Source organism: Schistocerca serialis, chromosome 1, assembly GCF_023864345.2.
Source record: "Schistocerca serialis cubense isolate TAMUIC-IGC-003099 chromosome 1, iqSchSeri2.2, whole genome shotgun sequence".
Lineage (NCBI taxonomy): Eukaryota > Metazoa > Arthropoda > Insecta > Orthoptera > Acrididae > Schistocerca > Schistocerca serialis.
In genome coordinates, this window is record NC_064638.1 from 242,036,480 (window position 1) to 242,055,636 (window position 19,157).

Genomic DNA, 19,157 nt, shown 5'->3' on the forward strand with positions numbered 1-19,157 from the left:
CCTTTATTGTGAAGAATTTTAACAGTTGCTGCTGCAGCCATGTTTAAAATCTTGAACTATAGATGTAAACTGATGTGAACTGGTATATTACCGTTATTGACCATATCTGTTCACCTGAGTGACTGGTCACGTAAGGCTTAAGAAAATTGTCCAGAGTGTTTTCATTAGCTAATCTAATACGAAGTACATTGACAGTCATTAATCTGAAACAGCAGAAAGACTGGTGCACAACGAATCTTTAAACACACACATCTGGCAGCGTTCACTGGATTTGTCGACCTGGAAAAAGCGTTCGATAATGTAAAATGGTGCAAGATGTTATAAATTTTGAGAAAAATAGTGGTACGATGTGGAGAAAGAAGGGTAATACACAACATTTACAACAACCGAGAGGGAACAATAAAACTGGAAGACCAAGAACAAAGTTCTTAGATTAAAAAGATTGTAAGTGTGGGTTGCAGGGGTGCAGTCTTTCGCATCGACTTTTCAGTCTATACATCGAAGAAGCAAAGATGTAAATGAAAAGAAGGTTCAGCAGTAGAAATAAAATTCAAGGTGAAAGGACATCAATGATATATTCACTGATGATAGTGCTGTCCTGAGTGAAAGTGATCTAATGAGTACATAATATAGATTGAGAGTAAATCGAAGAAAGACGAAAGTAATGAGAAGTAGCTGAAATGAGAACAGCGAGAAATTTAACATTAGAGTTGAGGATTAGGAGGTAGACGAATTTAAGGAATTCTGCTACCCAGGTAACAAAGTAAACCATGACGGACGATGCAAGGAGAACATCAAAAGCAGACTAGTACTGGCAAAAAGGCCAATCCATGCCAAGAGAAGTCTACTAGTATCGGGCTGTGGTCCTACAGAAGAATGTTGAAAACTGGGTTGATTGATAAGGTTAGGAATGAGGGGGTTCTTCGCAGAACTGATGAGGAAAAGAACATACGAAAAACCCTGACAAGAAGAAGGTACAGGATGATTGGACATCTGTTAAGACATCAGGGAATAACTTGTATGGTACTAGAGGGACCTTTAGAAACTGAGAGATTAGATAAATTTCTTACTACTGTTACTAGGTATTCTCGTTTCTCATAGTTTGTGTGTTTATTTTTTAAAGCTGTTTATTGCTATGGAAGTGACTTCAGCTGAGAAGTTCTGCTACGCCTGACTGCTACGCCTTGTCTATGTATTTATTGCAGTGCATTTCAGACAGTAGTTTTCAGGTGTGAAAGAAACTGACAGTCAATGTAACGTTAGTCTGCTACAGAACAAGATGATTCCACCAAGGAGAAGGGAAAGGAAGAAAATTCCGATTAACTTATCGAAAAAACTATCCCGACATTTGCTAGAACCTAATTATGGAAATCACGACAAACCTAAATCAGCGTAGTGGCACTGGAATTTGAACCCACTACCCAGAATCTTAATCACCTCGCTCTTTGTATATGTGTAAAATATTGAATAAATTTGCATCTTCGAAAACACAGACGTCTGTCAGAGGCAATATGTGTGCTTCGACCATTCCAAGTACGTACTAAGCTCAAAAAATTGGCCTAACGTACAGTCACAGTAATGAGAAAGGAAAACAATAATTGACAGTCCCATTACGGTCTTACACGGCTTGGCACTCGGTACCAGTCCTGCATAAAGCAAATTGCCTTCACGCACGAAAGTAGGCGTGGCAGCACACTCATCCGGTGACGAACGACAGTCGGTGTCCTGCTGACGTGAATCAACGCGACAGCTAATTCTGAAGTGTGTTTTGGGTTAGGCTTCGTACCGAACTGTCTATATGAGAGTCCTCCATCTGCTGGCAACCGACAAAAACCTTTTGGCTGTTGTTTCCTGACAAATCGGAAATTTCAGTCTCATAATCACCAACATATAGCACGAATTGAGAATTTAAGACGAAATAAGTATTCTAAATGAAATATCATTTCTGGATTACGACTTCGTGAATAGTTTGTAATGTTACGTTATGACCCAACGAAACTACTTTTGTCCGGCCATAACTGTGGGTTCTTTGATTTCTCAGTGAGTTGACACATAAACTCTAACTCATGAAATATTAGTTCACTTCATTACATTAATGAATAAAATATTGGCTTAACTTTGACATACTTCTTTGTCACAGGTATACTGGATAATTTACAACTGTCATTGATTATGAAAACATCACTTTATGCACACCTTAATGAACTGTTCTCTTGAAGTACAGTCGTCGACATATAAAACAGTACAAGTTCATATGAGGCTTTAATAACTCACTGACCGTTCACTATAATGTTGACTGATGCAGTTGCGGTCTTGAATTGGTGGACTGTCTCGCTAATGTCTATGGTATCGATTCGCGTTGCAGACTTTTCAGTGGCACCGCGATCTCTGAACGATACCATACGTAACACGTACACAGGGTGTGTAGACGCGAGTAGACCATCAGGTACTCGGTGCCTGATCTGTCGGTGATGTGTGCAGGGGAAATATTGGAGGGCAGCCACCACGAGGAGGTAACTGGATGACAAGGCGAAAAGTCACAGGAAGTGTTGTTTCAAATACGGATATTTCTCGTACCTTGGATTTTGTTGTGGTTTTTTCACGCATGAGGAACAAGTATAGACACGAGATCTGAGTATTCTGTTGCAGAAAACTATGTACTGAACTTGGCAACACGTCGAGAGCTAACCGACTTTTAATGTTGTGTTACGAATTGTAGAGTAAAAACCCCCACAGCCCAAACTCCTTCAGCATAGGACTGTGCCAACAGAGGCCAGCGCAAGGTGTAAACGTTTGGACTAAGTCAGTTACCAAGTGTGCGACATTGACACTTCCTTGCGTGAGAGCGAGCTAGCTCGGCGGAAAAGTGTAAGACAAGTGCACACCTAAGTGCTTTCAAATGATTCAAATGGCTCTAAGCACTATGGGACTTAACATCTCAAGTCATCAGTCCCCCAGACTTACAACTACTTAAGCCTAACCAACCTAAGGATATCACACGCATCCATGCCCGAGGCAGGATTCGAACCTGCGACCATAGCAACAGCGTGGTTCCGAACTGAATCGCCTAGAACCGCTCGGCCACAGCGGCCGGCGAAGTGCTTTCGTTGTCCTCATAATATTAAGTAATGTGCACAAGATAGGATGCAACAACGCCTATTATTGATATGATGGAGTGTTTACGGTACAGAAAAAAATCTACTAAGATAACCTCGTGGAGCCAGAGACTGCTGACCACTCGTAATCAACTGGTTTCATTTGGTAATTACGTATGACGTCTCACAGCGAAGCATCTCCACAATCCGATTTAAATACGCGGACCATTTAGTTTAGTGGCATTCAATCACAAGGGGAGACGGCATCCTTGTCATTCTCTGATTATTGTATTGCAACATCTTGTGTACGATTATTCCAGTATTGTCACACTGGCATATTATAGTCTCACTGCCAAGCGAAATGACAACAGTTTCTTAACCACAGTCCAGGAATGCAGCTGCCACTGATGGGTCGCCAAGTGGTCCACTAACACTATCATATTTCGAGGCATGAGCTGCTCTGGTACTTCAGTTTCGTACAGACCAGCGGGCTCACCTCACCAGCAGGTCAGGATCAGCATACATTACGTCAGATTTCTCAGCATCCAACACTGTCGTCAATCTGGTGGGACGATGAGGGCAGTGACCAGAGACGGACTGAGCACTCTCGGCGTAGCGTGTGAATAAATTACACACACGCACACACACACACACCGTGGTCACTCATTCTTTGCAGCGATTTGCTGCATGGGAAGCGCCTGCGGTTTGGAATGTGGGCAACCCGTCAGACCGTGAGTCGCCGGCCAATGCTTTCGCCGACGCAGTGAACTCCGCCTGCTTGGCTCTGCCACTGATGACAGCAGATACCGCTACAGCCTACGTCGCCACTGCCAATCGCTGAGGCCACAGCTATGAGATGCATACTGAATCATAAACTGAGAAATAATCAATCTAGAATGAGATTTTCACTCTGCAGCGGAGTGTGCGCTGATATGAAACTTCCTGGAAGATTAAAACAGTGTGCCGGACCGAGACTCGAACTCGGGACCTTTGCCTTTGGCTGGCAAGTGCTCTACCACTGAGCTACCCAAGCACGACTCACGCCCCGTCCTCACAGCTTTACTTCTGCCAGTACCTCGTTTCCTACCTTCCAAACTTAACAGAAGCTTTCTTTCTGAAGTGCTAGTTCTGTCAGGAAGTTTCAATAACCAACCTTATTTTATTGGCATCCAACAACGTCCTACATTTTCTCAGGCCACATATCCTGAGAAAACAGATGGCATTCCTTCTCGGAAGTGAGGGACTCCTATAGTGGAATAATGATCGATGCAAGATGTATGGGTCTTAGCATTTAGGAGATGACACCAGAATTAGTATCGACGACTTCCAAAGTATCTGGGGTGGATTTTCAGTGTCACAGCGGCAATGTTTCCACATGCATAAACCGCCCTACATATTGTGTGTGTGTGAAATCTTATGGGACTTAACTGCTAAGGTCATCAGTCCCTAAGCTTACACACTACTTAACCTAAATTATCCTAAGGACAAACACACACACCCATGCCCGAGGGAGGATTCGAACCTCCGCCGGGACCAGCCGCACAGTCCATGACTGCAGAGCCTTAGACCGTTCGGCTAATCCCGCGCGGCTCCCTACATATTGACCACAAGTGTTTGATAACGTACATGATGTTGTCCCCGCAGAGCCGTGTGGGGCGATCGACAGCCTGCTGTGAGTCAGATCAAATGAGTGTGGGATGTCAGAATCCCATTTACAATAGGATTGTGCGGAGGAAAAAGCACTGAATAGGATTCAGCAGACGATGACCGATCGCGTGTATAATGTTTGCCCACGATTTTGTGCCACTGTTTATTCCGTTAATCAAATTTTTAAAATCATAAATATACTTAATGTAATAATGGACAACGTGTATTATAGCGAAGTTTTCACTCACTAGTGGCAAGAGGATGAAAAACTGTATTAAGTACACTGCTGGCCACCGTAAATGCAACACCAAGAAAGACAAGAGGTAGCACAACAAAATTTATTTTGTAGATAACATGTTGACCAAGTATCAAATGATTACGTTTACAGACGTCTGTGACATGTGGTTCCTGCCGGAATCAGTAGCCAGAGTAGCCGCCATTGTTGGAGATCACCGCTGCCACACGTCTCGGCATTGAGTCAAAGAGATGTTGGGTGTGTTCCTGGGGTACAGCAGCCCAAGCAGCTTCCACACGTTGCCAAAGATCATCTGGTGTGGCAGCTGGGGATGTAATCTGGGTCACTCGTTGAGCAACCATGGACCACATGTTTTCTATCGGCGAAAGATCCGGAGAGCGAGCCGGCCAGGGAAGCACTTAATCTGGTTATTGACGAAGAACCTTTGGACAATGCGTGCCACGTGTGGTCGCGCATTATCCTGTTGAAATATGGCTGTGGCCGAGCCCTGAAGGTAAGGAAGGACAACTGGCTCCGGCACCTCGGATATGTAGCGCCGGCTATTTAAAGTACCGGCAATGCGTACTAGAGGCGTGCGAGAATAATATCCAATACCGCCCCATACCATAATACCCGGTGCAAGACCAGTGTGGCGGTGCATAATGCTGCTGTCCAGCATCCTCTCTCCACGGTGTCTCCACACTCGAATCCGACCATCGTGGTGCTGCAGACAGAAGCGTGCCTCGTCAGTAAAGACAACGTCATTCCATTCTGCCGTCCACATCCGTCTGTCATCACACCATTGGCGACGGAGACGTCTGTGGTTCTGCGTCAATGGTAGACGAAGCAATGGACGTCTTGCGGACAGACCATTCTGCTGTAAACGGCGTCGAATGGTACGCGCAGACACTGGATGATGCGTTACAGACGCAATGGTTCGGGATGTCACTGAGCGATCCGTCACTGCCATGCGCACAATTTGCCTATCAGCAGGTGCAGTGGTGCACCGAGGTGAATGCGATCGACCACGTCGGTCCGTCGTACCCTCCTGCATCCAACGGTCACATATCCGCATTACAGTTGTTTGGTTTCGTCCAACACGACTAGCGATTTCTCTGTATGATAATCCACAATCTCGGTAAGCCACTATCCTTCCTCTGTCGAACTCGGATACTTGATCAAACGATGTTCGCTGTTGTCTACGAGGCATAACTGATCGTCTTGTGAAACAACCATAAAGGTAAACACACGTGCCGAACGTACACTCGTCGAAATCGCCAAGCCTTAAATGGCGCTATGAGGTGGCGCCACAGGCGCGCGTGATGTGCGTCTGCGCTGAAATTCTAATCAGTTGCATATCTCATCGCTGCAAACCCATGGCGTAAATTTCACTTGATTCGGATGCTTCCTTCAGGGTGTTGCATTTACGGTGGCCAGCAGTGTATTAGAATTAGGAAGTTTCTTTCACGTCATTTGAACGTTTTGCAAAGTGTGATTAATTTACTCAACTTCAACTCCTATAATACTACTTGCAGAAAAAGATTGAATCATGATTATGAAGGTCGGAGAATGACAAAAATTATGAGGCGCTGATGAGTATTGTTACTGAACTGCAGTTTTTAGCCATTTTATGTTAAAATGCTGTTGTTCAAAGGCCATGTTCTGGAAGAGTAGATTGAGAATATACACACTCCAGTGACATTAATGAGACCACAGGCTATGTTCGACGTCAACGTACAATCACTACTCACAGGCGACATGGGCAGCACTAGCAGTGGAGTATATATCAAACGTGTCGACGAAGAACAATGCTGTCGTTATCGCAACGCGGAGAAAGAGTGATTTATCTGACGTCCAAAATGGCATAGCGCAGAAGTATTTCCGAAACAGCTAAGTTCGTAAACTATTCGTATGTGCATGGCAAAATGGCGCCATCCAAAACTGGCACCAAGACGACTGCGGTGCGCCACGGATCATGGGTGACAGGGGTGAACGACGGCTGTAGAGATGTGTGAGGGTGAATAGGCGTGCAGCTAGTGAGCAACTGAATTCCCAGATGAACCAAGAGGTTATGAACAGTGTCTACTCAACGACCGTACGCTGCTCTGTATGAGCCTTTGCAGTTGGCGCTTGGTCATGCTCCCATGCTGACTGGTATTCATCGGCGACAAAGACTGGAATTTGCACGCCGGTAACGCAACTGGGCGTCGACGGAAAGACGACAAGTGTCTTTTTCAGATATATCAGGTTTTATGCTTCATCAGACACGTGGCCATAGCGAACAACCTCCAAAATTGCTGGAAAGGTCCAGGCCGGAGGGCATTCCCTGGGTTCGAAGAACACCATGTTGAGTTTGCCATAGTCACCTGGTCACCAAACTGCTCAGATATCAATCCAATCGAGAAACTATGAGACCACCTCTATCGGGTTGTTCGCACAGTGGATCCTCGACCGAGCGACGTAGCGCAGCAGTCCACGGCGTTGGAGTTTCCATCGCTAGGTCTCTTGCACAATCTCACTGACACTCTTCCGACCAGTCTCGCAGCAGTCCACGTTACAAAAGATGATTATCAGGTTTTTAATAGGTGATCACCTATTTGTGACTGGACACTGTTGGTGAAATGAGAAAATACATGCCAATAGAGCAGTTCAAGGGAGGATATAACGTGAACATTAACAAAAGCTGGAAAAGGGTTACAGAATGTAGTCGAATTCAATCAATTAATGGTGAGGGAAACAGATTAGGAAATGAGACACTTAAAATACCAGGCGTTTTGTTACTTCCGCTGTAAAATAACGGTTGATGCCAGAAGTAGAGAGGACATAAAATATAGAAAAGCAAGAAAATCCTTTCTGAAGAAGAGAAGTTTGTTAACAATGAAAATAGATTTAGGTGTTACGAAGCTTTTTTTGAAGGCATTTTCCTAGAGTATAATCTTTTATGGAAGTGAAACTTGGACAATAAACGGTTAAGACAACAAGTGAATAAAAGCTCTTGAAATGTGGCGCTACAGAGGAATACTGAAGAGTAAATCATGTGACTAATGAGGAGGTACTGGACATAATTGGGGGGGGGGGGGGGGCGAGGGGAAGAAGTTTGTGGCACAGCTTGACTAAAATAAGGTGTCGCTTGTGCCTGTTCATAAATAACTTTTCTGCTACCGGTCACGATTTTCTTTTATTCATATTGTACATGACGCGTTTCTGAAAATGATCATCATTTTCAAGAGTATTGTACTATGCCATCTTTACGTTATATTTTCTACGTGTGAGGTTCTGCTTTGTTTTGTTGACTTTAAGTTTCCTTGTGGTCTCTCACATTTTAAACATCACATGCATTCTTCAATGAACAGTATTTATTGAGGATAACTTACACAACTTTTCACAGTCTCAGGCTTTCGCAAAACTATTTATAACGGACAAACTCAAAAGACATCGGTTGATGAAACATATTCTGAGTCATCAAGAGATCACTGATTTAGTATTGGAGGGAAGTGTAGGACGCAAAAGTTGTAGAGGCAGACCAAGACACGAATACAGTAAGCTGGTTCAAAGGGATGCAGGTTGAAGAAATTATACAGAGATGAAGAGGCTTGCTGCATGGGAGTAACTTTCAGACTGAGGACCACAACAATAACAATAACAACAACAACAGGCAGCAACTTCGATGTACATCGTTTTGTAATGTTTGCGTTAAGTAATATTACAGAGTCTATGAAGATTTGAGATACTATTCGGAAAACTTTATTACCGCGTGCACAATTGTTTTGAATTTTGATCTTTTAGCAATTGCATGCTAGAACTTTATTTTCTTGATGGGGATCGAGATGACTTTAAAAACTATTCGTGTGTGTGAAACCGTGTATGAAAATTAAGTGAATTTAACGAAACTTTTGTGAATTAGTGCTGGTTTGGAATTTTTATTAACTTCAGTAGATCTGCAGAGATTTTCATGATTGTTTTTGTTTGTACAAGCCACGCTTGGCTCAGTGGTTGAGTGTCAGAATACTGTTTGATGTCTATTTTTATCCGTATCTTATGACTTCTTTCACCTAAAGCAGTGTTTGATAATGTCAAAAATTCCAAGATACGCCGTGATTTGGAATCCACAATATACTGTAACTACCCACGAGAACTGTATATTAAGTCAGTTCAAAGATCTTTGGAAGTCAAGGACATATCACCTCCAGTATGGGCATGCCTAGTAACGCTCTGTGCCACTCAAACCAACCTTCAGGTGAAGGACAGTTTAGCTCTCATGGATAGATGTTTCACAGACGATATAGATGCAACGTAATCACATCAGCGCAAACAGTAAAGAACGAATACGACCTCACTTCTATTTACGACTGATACGAAATGGACTTCATACTAGCGGCAACAATGTTGCGAATGAAGGAAAATCTATCATGTGTCACGAGAGAAATAGCGTTGTATTATGACAGTCTCACCAGTCCGATCACTGTCATATTAATCTCACTTGTCTCGTTGCTCATGAGGCCAACGTGTATCTTCCACCACTTACAACCCATCCAACAAAGAAAGTGCAATAAGCTAAGCGAATATACTGTACAACTGTATACCAAAAAAATCGCATAATTATGTCAGTAATCTGTTGTAAGACGGTGTCTGTAAAAGTAATTTCAGATTGACATAATTTAGGTAAAGCTGTAGACAGTGCCACTATCAAAGTCTCATATTAGAGATGAAAGATGAAATATTATGATAGTGCCACTTAGTGAATCGGTATTATCCACATAGTGAAGTTTACACTATTGTAAATTCTAGAAAGTAGTAAGCATATGACATACAGGTTAGATTTTCGGTAGACAAAGGCTATTATCTTATTCCCCTATCTTTTAAATTAGGTCTACAAGTATGAGACAACTAGATACGTTCTGCATTATAAATAGTATTTTAAATGCAACACTTTCTTTTTGTAGGAAATATGCATTTAATACCAGTTGCACAGTTTTAAATACTAGATATTAAACAACTTCTCTGCCTGTCCCATGTTACTTTATCTCTAGTTGCCACAGACTGTCTTTACCTGATGATAAGAAGCCGAAAAATACAGCAAATTGTTTATCGAAAACAGTAAATCTCTCGCCCCAGCCCTCCGATTGAACTGAGTCGTGTCCCTAATGGTCTCATCGTCGATAGGACATTAAAGCCAAATTTTTCTTCTTATGCTTTAAATTTTACAATGCTAAAATTGCGTGAAAAACTGCGAAGGTCATCACCCTACCCAAATATAACAAATTCTTCGGTTCTAAGCGACATTTCCCGGAGGTTTTTGAACATTGTTCTTCAAAGAAAGGAGAATTTTAAATGAGAGGTCTGTCATCTGCTGTGGTTAGGCTGGCGAAAATTGGGTTCTTCGGTCCACGGAAATATTGACATCTTACGTAAGCGCGGAAAAATTTGCTGGTGACAGTTTTCATCCTGAACACTCACTCCGTCTGCGACGCCTAAGTACGAGCAGCTTGGCAGCTACTCACATCACGAATTGTGACAAGAGATAATGAGCTTTCTTCGCCTAATAGAAACGTTCATTTTAGCAAAGAGAGTGTAAAATATTGGAAAATATATTCTTTTGTCTTACTCCCTAGGAATAACCACCTGCTCATTGTCAGAAAGTAGAATATTGCACCCTGCGGTGTTTTCTCAGCAACACCTCAACGCCTACTAACGTGTAACGTACTTACACACGAAGGTAAAGGGCAGGGGGTAATAGTGATGACCTCTACGCCTGTAAGTGATTTTGAAAAAAAAGACAACTTTTTGTTAAAGAAGTACGTCTACATCGCATACTGTTTCTGGTAGCGAAACAGAGAAGTCCGAGTCCTTTCAGCACAGGAGAAGACTTTGAAGTCGCAAACTAAATTGTGACAGACATATGGAAATGTTTCTGCGGAGACAGCAGATCCAGCGAAACTCACAACGACTGGAGTTCCAAAGAGGCGTTTTCTTTCCTCGCGTCTCACTGGCAGTTAAACTTCGTCTTGGTGTCTCGCGCGAATCATTGAAAGCTGGCATATCGTGAATCGGCGTCTACATTTACTCTCGGCTCTAGCACCGTCTGTCTCGGAAGTGTAGATTTTTCGCATTATATGGAGTGGTTTTCACATCTAGTTTTACGATACAATAATTTTGTCAGTAGAAAGTAACGTTCAACGTACTATGGTCAGTGAGATCATTAGACATGGAGCCCAATTTCATACTGTATAATGGTGGAAAAGAAAATTGCCCGTGTCCTTTTCAAAGGAAGCAACCCAGCGTTTGCCATAGCGATGTATACGGAAACAACTGAAATCCTAAATCTGGGCGGTCAAAGGGTTATTTTTAATCACTCTCTTGCCGAAGCGAGCCTTGTGACAAACTCCTCGGTCGATGGAAAAGCTACAGTGGAAGCTTTTTCAGGAGATAGAAAAGCGAAAACTAAAATCATTGTAGGTGCTACGCCGTAAATATCTAAAGAATTTTAAGATTATTGTCGTAGTGGTTGTAACGCTCGATCATGTATGGTGGATAAGAGGCTATTTTACTGTTACGTTATTTTGTAAATGATCTATGATACACAAAATGTGTAACTGAGTAAATTTAGCGACTTTTAAATACATGCAGCTGACTTTCAGTGGGTCCAGTCTAATCCCATAGTGGCTTTTAGCTTTATCTATACGCGGATTTCTTGCTCCTGCTCTCCTTTTACATGAAAGCACGAGCTGTGGTGGAACTCCGAATAAAGGATCTGGCTCGCAGCCAAGCGTTCGATATATTTTCTGGCCTTACTTCTGGTGCACGTGAGGTTTTTGTTCACAGTTCGATAAGGGAACTTTTTGCCGCCATATTCAGATTGCCACTTCTACAATGGCGTGTTGAAAAGTAGTGCCTCCGAATTTTTCATGAAAAACTCTCTAACCTTTTTAAATAAAACAAACATTATTAGCATTCTACATCTTCATATCTGCATATTTATTTCTCAACATAGTCACCCTGGCAACGAACATATTTCTCCCAACGGGAGACCAATTTCTTAATACTGTCACTGTGGAGTGTTTGACATGGTTGACGGAGTCACAACCGCACCTCTGCCTGCACCGCTTCATCACTATCAAAGTGAAATGCTCGAGGGTGTTTTTTAAGTTTTGAAAGCAGATGAAAGTCGGATGGGGCCAAATCGGGATTGTATGGAGGATGACCTGACAGTGAACCCAAGGTATCGGATTGTTGCAGACGTCGCAGCCCCAGTGTGAGGTCAGGCATTGTCATGCTGAAGGAGACGATGCTCCATGTGTGGACGAATTCTTCGAATTCCAAACTCGAATACAGCACATTGTTTCTCACGTACCAACACAGTTACCTTACACACGGTCATATTCGACGACACAATTCGGAGCCCTCCAGAGGCAGCACTCCGTCTTCAGGCCCATCGGGACCTTCCGACTGCCGCGTCATCCTCAGTTCAGGATGCGGATAGGAGGGGCATGTGGTCAGCACACCGCTCTCCTGGTCGTTATGATGGTTTTCTTGGACCAGAGCCGCTACTATTCGGTCGAGTAGCTCCTCAATTGGCATCACGAGGCTGAGTGCACCCCGAAAAATGGCAACAGGGCATGGCTGCTGGATGGTCACCCATCCAAGTTCCGGCCACGCCCGACAGCGCTTAACTTCGGTGATCTCACGGGAACCGGTGTATCCACTGCGGCAAGACCGTTGCCCTCCAGAGGCAGAGTGCTACAAATATGAAAACGTGAGGAACAAAGATGTGAAAAATTAATAACGTTTGTTTTGTTTAAAAAGATTTAAGAGTTTTCATATAAAAAATTCTGAGACATTACATTCCAGCTTCTCCTCTTATTTCCAACTAACATCAATGGCAGAATATATCATTTTGCAGCTTCTGTTGAACATCTAATTGTAAATGGGAAAAAAATTAATCACTAGGAAAACTGTAACAATTATTATTATAAGTATATAGCTCCCATTTGCCTTTATGCAGTATTCATTTCTGTTCTCCCCAGCGCAATTGCATGTCCATGTATTTTGCATCCCACGTACCTCAGACACGACAATCACAAACACACGGCCGGCCGTTCTGGCCGAGCGGTTCTAGGCGCTACAGTCTGGAACCGCGCTGCTGCTACTGTCACAAGTTCGAATCCGACCGCGCACATGGATGTTTGTGATGTCCTTAGGTTAGTTAGGTTTAAGTACTTCTAAGTCTAGGGCACTGATGATCTCAGATGTTAAGTCCCATAGTGCTTAGAGCCATTAGAACCACTTGAACAAACTCACGCTACATCATGAAACGACATCCACCTTTGTCACTCCGTTTACTTGTACCACGTATTTGCTTGTATTTCAAGCATCAGTTCTCTTAGAGCATAGATATGTAAATCGTTTCTAAAATTTTCAGATCCTTTCGCTGAAAAATACTCGCGCCGTTATTATAGCTGACCTAATGGATCTATACCTGGTTTTTGACCGGTATAAGACTAGCAGTGTAATTTGATGATGCAGTTGCTCAGATGGGCTGAAACGGACACTTACTTGTGCGACAGAAGAGTGAAATGCAAATGAACTCTGTTCTAAGCAATGCACCATTTCCCTTGTATTACTGATCAACTACGTTATATTTCCTGCGATATCAAAAACCGGAGGGAAATACACGGCAAAGATACTTTATAGCGTAAGTCGAAAGATGCTGTTTTGTCCATTGCCACAAGTAAGCAGTGGATACAGTCTTTGTCTGACCCTGAGATGATTGATGAAAGAAAATTTACTTGCTACACTCGTGAAGAGCTGAAACTGAACTTTTACACAAAAGGCAGTTATCAGCAATGACAGACAGCATTTTTTGTGTTCATAAATTTATCAACCAGACAATCGTCTGCATTAGATATGTGTCGTAACTGAAGATCCTCCGCACACCATTATAGTTAAAACGGTTCTCCGATATTAGAACTAAGACAGAGGACAAGGAAAGGATTGCCCCGTGAAGCTATGTGGCCTGACTACGTGCCCCAGCTTTTGCAAATAATACAAATGTATGAGTGAAATGCAAAATATGTCCTCTTACTGAAACACCGGTGAATTAAATGTTAGGAAACATCAACAGTTCAATGCAGTTTTGACAATAATTAGAACATACAATTCGGAACTTGTCATAGAACTCTGCAAGCTACAACAATATTCTACTCAAACAAGGAGACATAAGAAGTAAACTGTATTATGGTTTCGAGATCACAACTTAAATTGGAAAATCCTCACCCTAAAATTAGTAAAGAGCATTAGTTCAGTTACATTTGCAGTGTGCACCACCAGCGGAAAAATGCTTCCATCGGCGCACAAGGACGGCGAATATGCTTCCGTTTATTAAAAGACTGACTGAAAAGTGGGGTACCAGCTGCCTCATTTTACCTTCTGCAGCACATTTCAAATTTTTCCCAAAAATTTAACTTGCAAACGTCTTCAAGCTCTTTCTAATATGCAACTCACCTCTCATTCACACAAGCTCCGCTAACTGCAACTCTCTCACATCGTCTGTCTAGTCCGTCTCTGAAAGTTGCTCAGATCCACCCATCCTATTTGCCCACTCACACTCACTCATTCAGCCCAACTCATTGTCATTATCTCTTTGCGTCACCCTTTCACTGCCTCCCGTTCTATCCTACTACTACTGTTTCTTCTCTCTGTCACTGTCTATCTCTTGCTCCCTCTTACTGCTCCTTGTGAGTTAACGAGCATTTCGCTCTCATTTAAGTATATGGCCGAAACACTCAGCCCTCAGGAATTGTGAAACGAACCCTGTCGTCCGGGACCCTGTGCCACAAAGAGCACAGATTCGCCGCAAGATGCGGAAATTCACAGGCGTCTATTGTACTGAATGAGCCTAATCGCTGTAGTGTGCGAGTGAGAGACAAGAACCTACTTCATAGGGAAACCCCGTAGAAGCCGTTTGTTGCAAGCAAGACGTAGCAGTGTTAAATATTGCGGACCTAAGATCGGCCATAAAGGGAAACATTTATGAAAATTAATTAATTCTGTAGTAATTCAGGGAATGAAGCCACGGTAATTTTAATCTACCAACCTTCATAAATTTTCATGGTGATCCCAATAAAACTTGAGTATTGAACATATCTATAATAGTTTAGGATTTACTGTTAAAGTGAAATTAACAAGTTTTGTAACAACGACCCTAATGCTAAAATCTGAACGCTTTTGTCGACATTTCATATAGAAGCGCATCCTTAAATTGACAAATGTTGTAAATATCAACTCTGTAACTTCATTTGTTTAAAAGATATAGTAAATTTAAATTATTAGTATTTTCAGTTAAACATTAGATTATCATTTCCTCCACACAAAACACAATGAACGATGACAGCATTCACATTATTGAATCGTTAGGTAATAGAACATTTGCTGTAAAGTTTAGTGCATAATAATTACTTTCGTTCTTTCTTTATTTATCAGAGAGCACATTGGTGCAAGGCTACTGGCCGTGGCATTCAAAGCTAAGAAGGAAATTGTGTTGGTTTTATGTAAAAGAATTTAACGTTTATTATTGTTACTTTATTTAGAACCTTTGATTATTTAAAAACGTTAAAATGTAAAACAATGTAGAATAAGCTGTAGCCAATCAGATGGACGGCTTAAGGGCAGAGAACTGCACTAGCTAGTTGAGCGACGATGTTCGGCACAGCGGAAACGTGGCCTGCGATGGGCAGAGGCAGTGCTGGTGCAGACGCGAAAGCGGTCAGTTCTGGTCTAGACACCAAAGGGTACAGTGCTGGTGGAGACGCGAAACCGTACGGTCGGTCTTTAGATAGCTAGGAAGTGAAACGACTTTGAAAATTTAGCGTTGTGTGGTATCGCAGGACTTAGTCTCTGAGCGGTGAACAGCCGCGCGCCTGGTGTGAAGTCTTTTCGCGTAGTTAACGAGGAGGAGTATTGGACTTTTAATTCGCGATGAGATTGTGAATGATCGAACTCTGTCAAATGGATATGCGCTCGAGTCTAACAGTAACTCTAAACACGACCACTTCCGCCGTTAGTTTGTTTTCTGAATAAACATTATTCTAACCAAATCGCAACTGTGTGGCCTATATCATTTATGGGTCGTTATTTAGTTCCCGATATTATTATTAGTGTTATTATATGTTTTATTAACTTTGTATCTCTCAAACTTGCCATCAGCCACACAATTTAACCGAAGTGTCACAAGTGTCTAATTTAGGGCGTACAATGCGACACGTGCGGTTCAACCACTAGACGAGTTTGAGCCAAGACATTTCGACAAAGAGGAACCGCATGTGAGCCCGAACATCTATAGGATGTTAGCCCTCACACTATCTTATTAATTCAATCCCAAAACTTCTATTTCTTCTCACTGTCACTACCTCTCCATTCCTCGTTGTCATTGTCATAGACTATCTCTCATTGTCACTGGTCCTTAAGCATTTCCACTTTCTCCTTCTCTACATTCTTTTCCCACTGGGACTGTCTCCTTCAGCACAGTTCTATCTCTGTCAGCTATGTTCCATTGCTACTTGGTTCAAATGGCTCTGAGCACTATGGGACTCAACTGCTGAGGTCATTAGTCCCCTAGAACTTAGAACTAGTTAAACCTAACTAGCCTAAGGACATCACAAACATCCATGCCCGATGCAGGATTCGAACCTGCGACCGTAGCGGTCTTGCGGTTCCAGACTGCAGCGCCTTTAACCGCACGGCCACTTCGGCCGGCTCCATTGCTACTGTGTCCCATCTTTCTCTCACACTGCCATTGCCTCCCTCGCTTTTTCCTTACCTCAATCACTGTCTACAACATTGCAGTATTTATTAATTTTCCGTCTCTCTCTCACTGTCACTGTCTCCTACTCTTTCAGCATAAAAAAGCGCGAATATGTTCACATGCCAAGATTTTTGGGAAAAATTTTAAAGCCGCTGAGAAGGGTAGAAAGAGGCAGCTGGTAATCCAGTTTTCACGCATTTGTATTTTTTGTGCTACTTTAGGAGCATTTTTCCGTTGGTTCCCTTCTTTTCCCTGCTACAGGATGGCATGTCACTCATACGAATAGAACGTTAAAGCTCTGTCGTATTTTGATATAAGAACGAAGTCTTTCGCGACGCCACTGAGATGTACAACATTCACGGTTTTTTTACCGCGTCAATTCGGGATAAAATCTCCAGCTTTCGACGATAGCGTCATCCCCAGGAGCAACTGACTGTCTTCACTGAGGCCGGGATGGCCTTTTATAGCCCATGGACGGCTTCACATTGGTTGGCTTGTGACTGGTCGGCGATTGCGTACTGCTGACACAGACAGTGTCAATGTCTGCGCTGTTTGCGCCACCGCTTCCGTGGGAACACAAACACAGCAAGGAATGTTCCTGCTGCATCTCTGCATCGAACGCTCGTTTCGATGCACCGCTTAGAAAATATCCGCTATCACGATTAAGGTTCTTCTCGCTCATTCTTATTGCAGGCCTTCCACGAGGCCACCACAGCATCAGTGAAAACAGTCAGTTGCTCCTGACGACGACGATGGAGGCTATAGTCGAAAGCTCGAGATTTTATTCCGAATTGACGCGGCAAGAAAACCGGGATGTTTTACATAGTATTTTGATAGTTCACTTTAGTGAAACTGAAATAAGGCAATTCTATATAATTTTACACTTCAGACCGAATTTTGTGTGCACAAAAATTTTTCACGCGGTTCAATACTGCAATATGGGGTTACCAGGACCTTCCTGATGATAACGGAGACGTTTTTCAGAATTTTTCTCCGTGCTGCTTCACTTTATAAACTACGTTTCGGCCTCAGACCGGATTTTGCGGCCTTATTTTACGTGTTCCTCTGTATCTCGGAAGCAGACAAACATGTCAAGAAAATTTTCAATATTGTTCGAGATCGGAATGTTAGAAATATATCTTAAAACTTTCAGCCATTTGCTGTGTATAGCCGTCTTGGAATCCGCGGATCGGTTTTGGAACCCAAAAACCATGTTTTTCGAGTTTTCTCTGGTACAGTCCATGAGCTAAATGTTGCCTCCATAAGCCCCTTAATGTGCACCGTACAATACATCCAATGCAAACAGAACCAACCGATTTTCTACGTCTGTCTAGGGTGGAGGAAGTGTACAACATTCAAACTTTGGTCTTGTACTGTAGGATGGTTACAGTAAGATGATCCTTCTGTTGGGTATAAGAACTGTCCTTAGCCAAAGGGCTATCCAAAACCACTTGACCCTATACTTCTGTCACCAATAGAACCAAAGATATGAACCCCGAGAAAGTCGCATTTTTGTGCGCGATGTTTTGAAATACATTAGGTAGCGCTGGCTGAGGCATCTGCACCGATTGATGCTATACGTTATTTTATTTTAACTTGTGGCCATTAAAATTGTAGCACCAGGAAGCATAGAAACGAAACATGATTTATTGTGCGAACGCAATATAATGGGAAGAATAGGTAATTAAATTTCCGAGTCATTTGGGAGTATACAGGGTACGAAATTCAATGAACAAATCTGTCATCTCTGACAGTAACCCATTGGACTCCAAGTCAAGCAGTGCGTGGGGGACAGATACGGGCACGTTATTCCATGTTTATTCACCACTGGGTCGGAGTTCATCACTTGTAGTGACTGGCGAGTTATGGCGTACTACTCTCTCGGCAGCTCATGACATGCTGCGCAACATAATTATAGCGTCTCTTTCTCGAAATCCCGCAATGGTTTTCTCTTCCGACGCAGAACTTTCTATTGTAAAAGTGCAAAAGCTTTCCACCCTGCCGCGTCACCCTCGGGCTCGGAGACGATTCACAGAAAGGTGTCGACACACACGAAGAAAAGGCCAGATCTCAAAAGTTCACGTGACTTGTAAAGTGGGTTAATGGTGTCAAATTTCCACAACAATCCTGCCCAGAGCCACCGTAAATGTGTCACACGGTGGCAATGTACTCACATTCCTTCTTACGCACATTTCACCCCTTCTTTTGAAGTGTTCGCGATGAATGTCCTAACTGCGACGCCCAGCCCTAACCACGCAGTTTTCTTATCGGAGGGCGCAGGAATCATTTCAGATACATCGCCGCTAAGTATCAACACTAAAAGGACTCTAATGTACAGGGTGGAAACACTAGTGGCCGTTCCAACTAGTTCTACGAAATT

At 42.8% G+C, this 19,157-nt stretch overlaps 1 pseudogene; it reads right to left on the reverse strand.

Moving 5' to 3' along the window:
- Nucleotides 1-12,581: 12,581 nt before the first annotated feature.
- On the reverse strand, nt 12,582-12,698 carry LOC126426452 (5S ribosomal RNA; annotated as a pseudogene).
- Nucleotides 12,699-19,157: the final 6,459 nt, after the last annotated feature.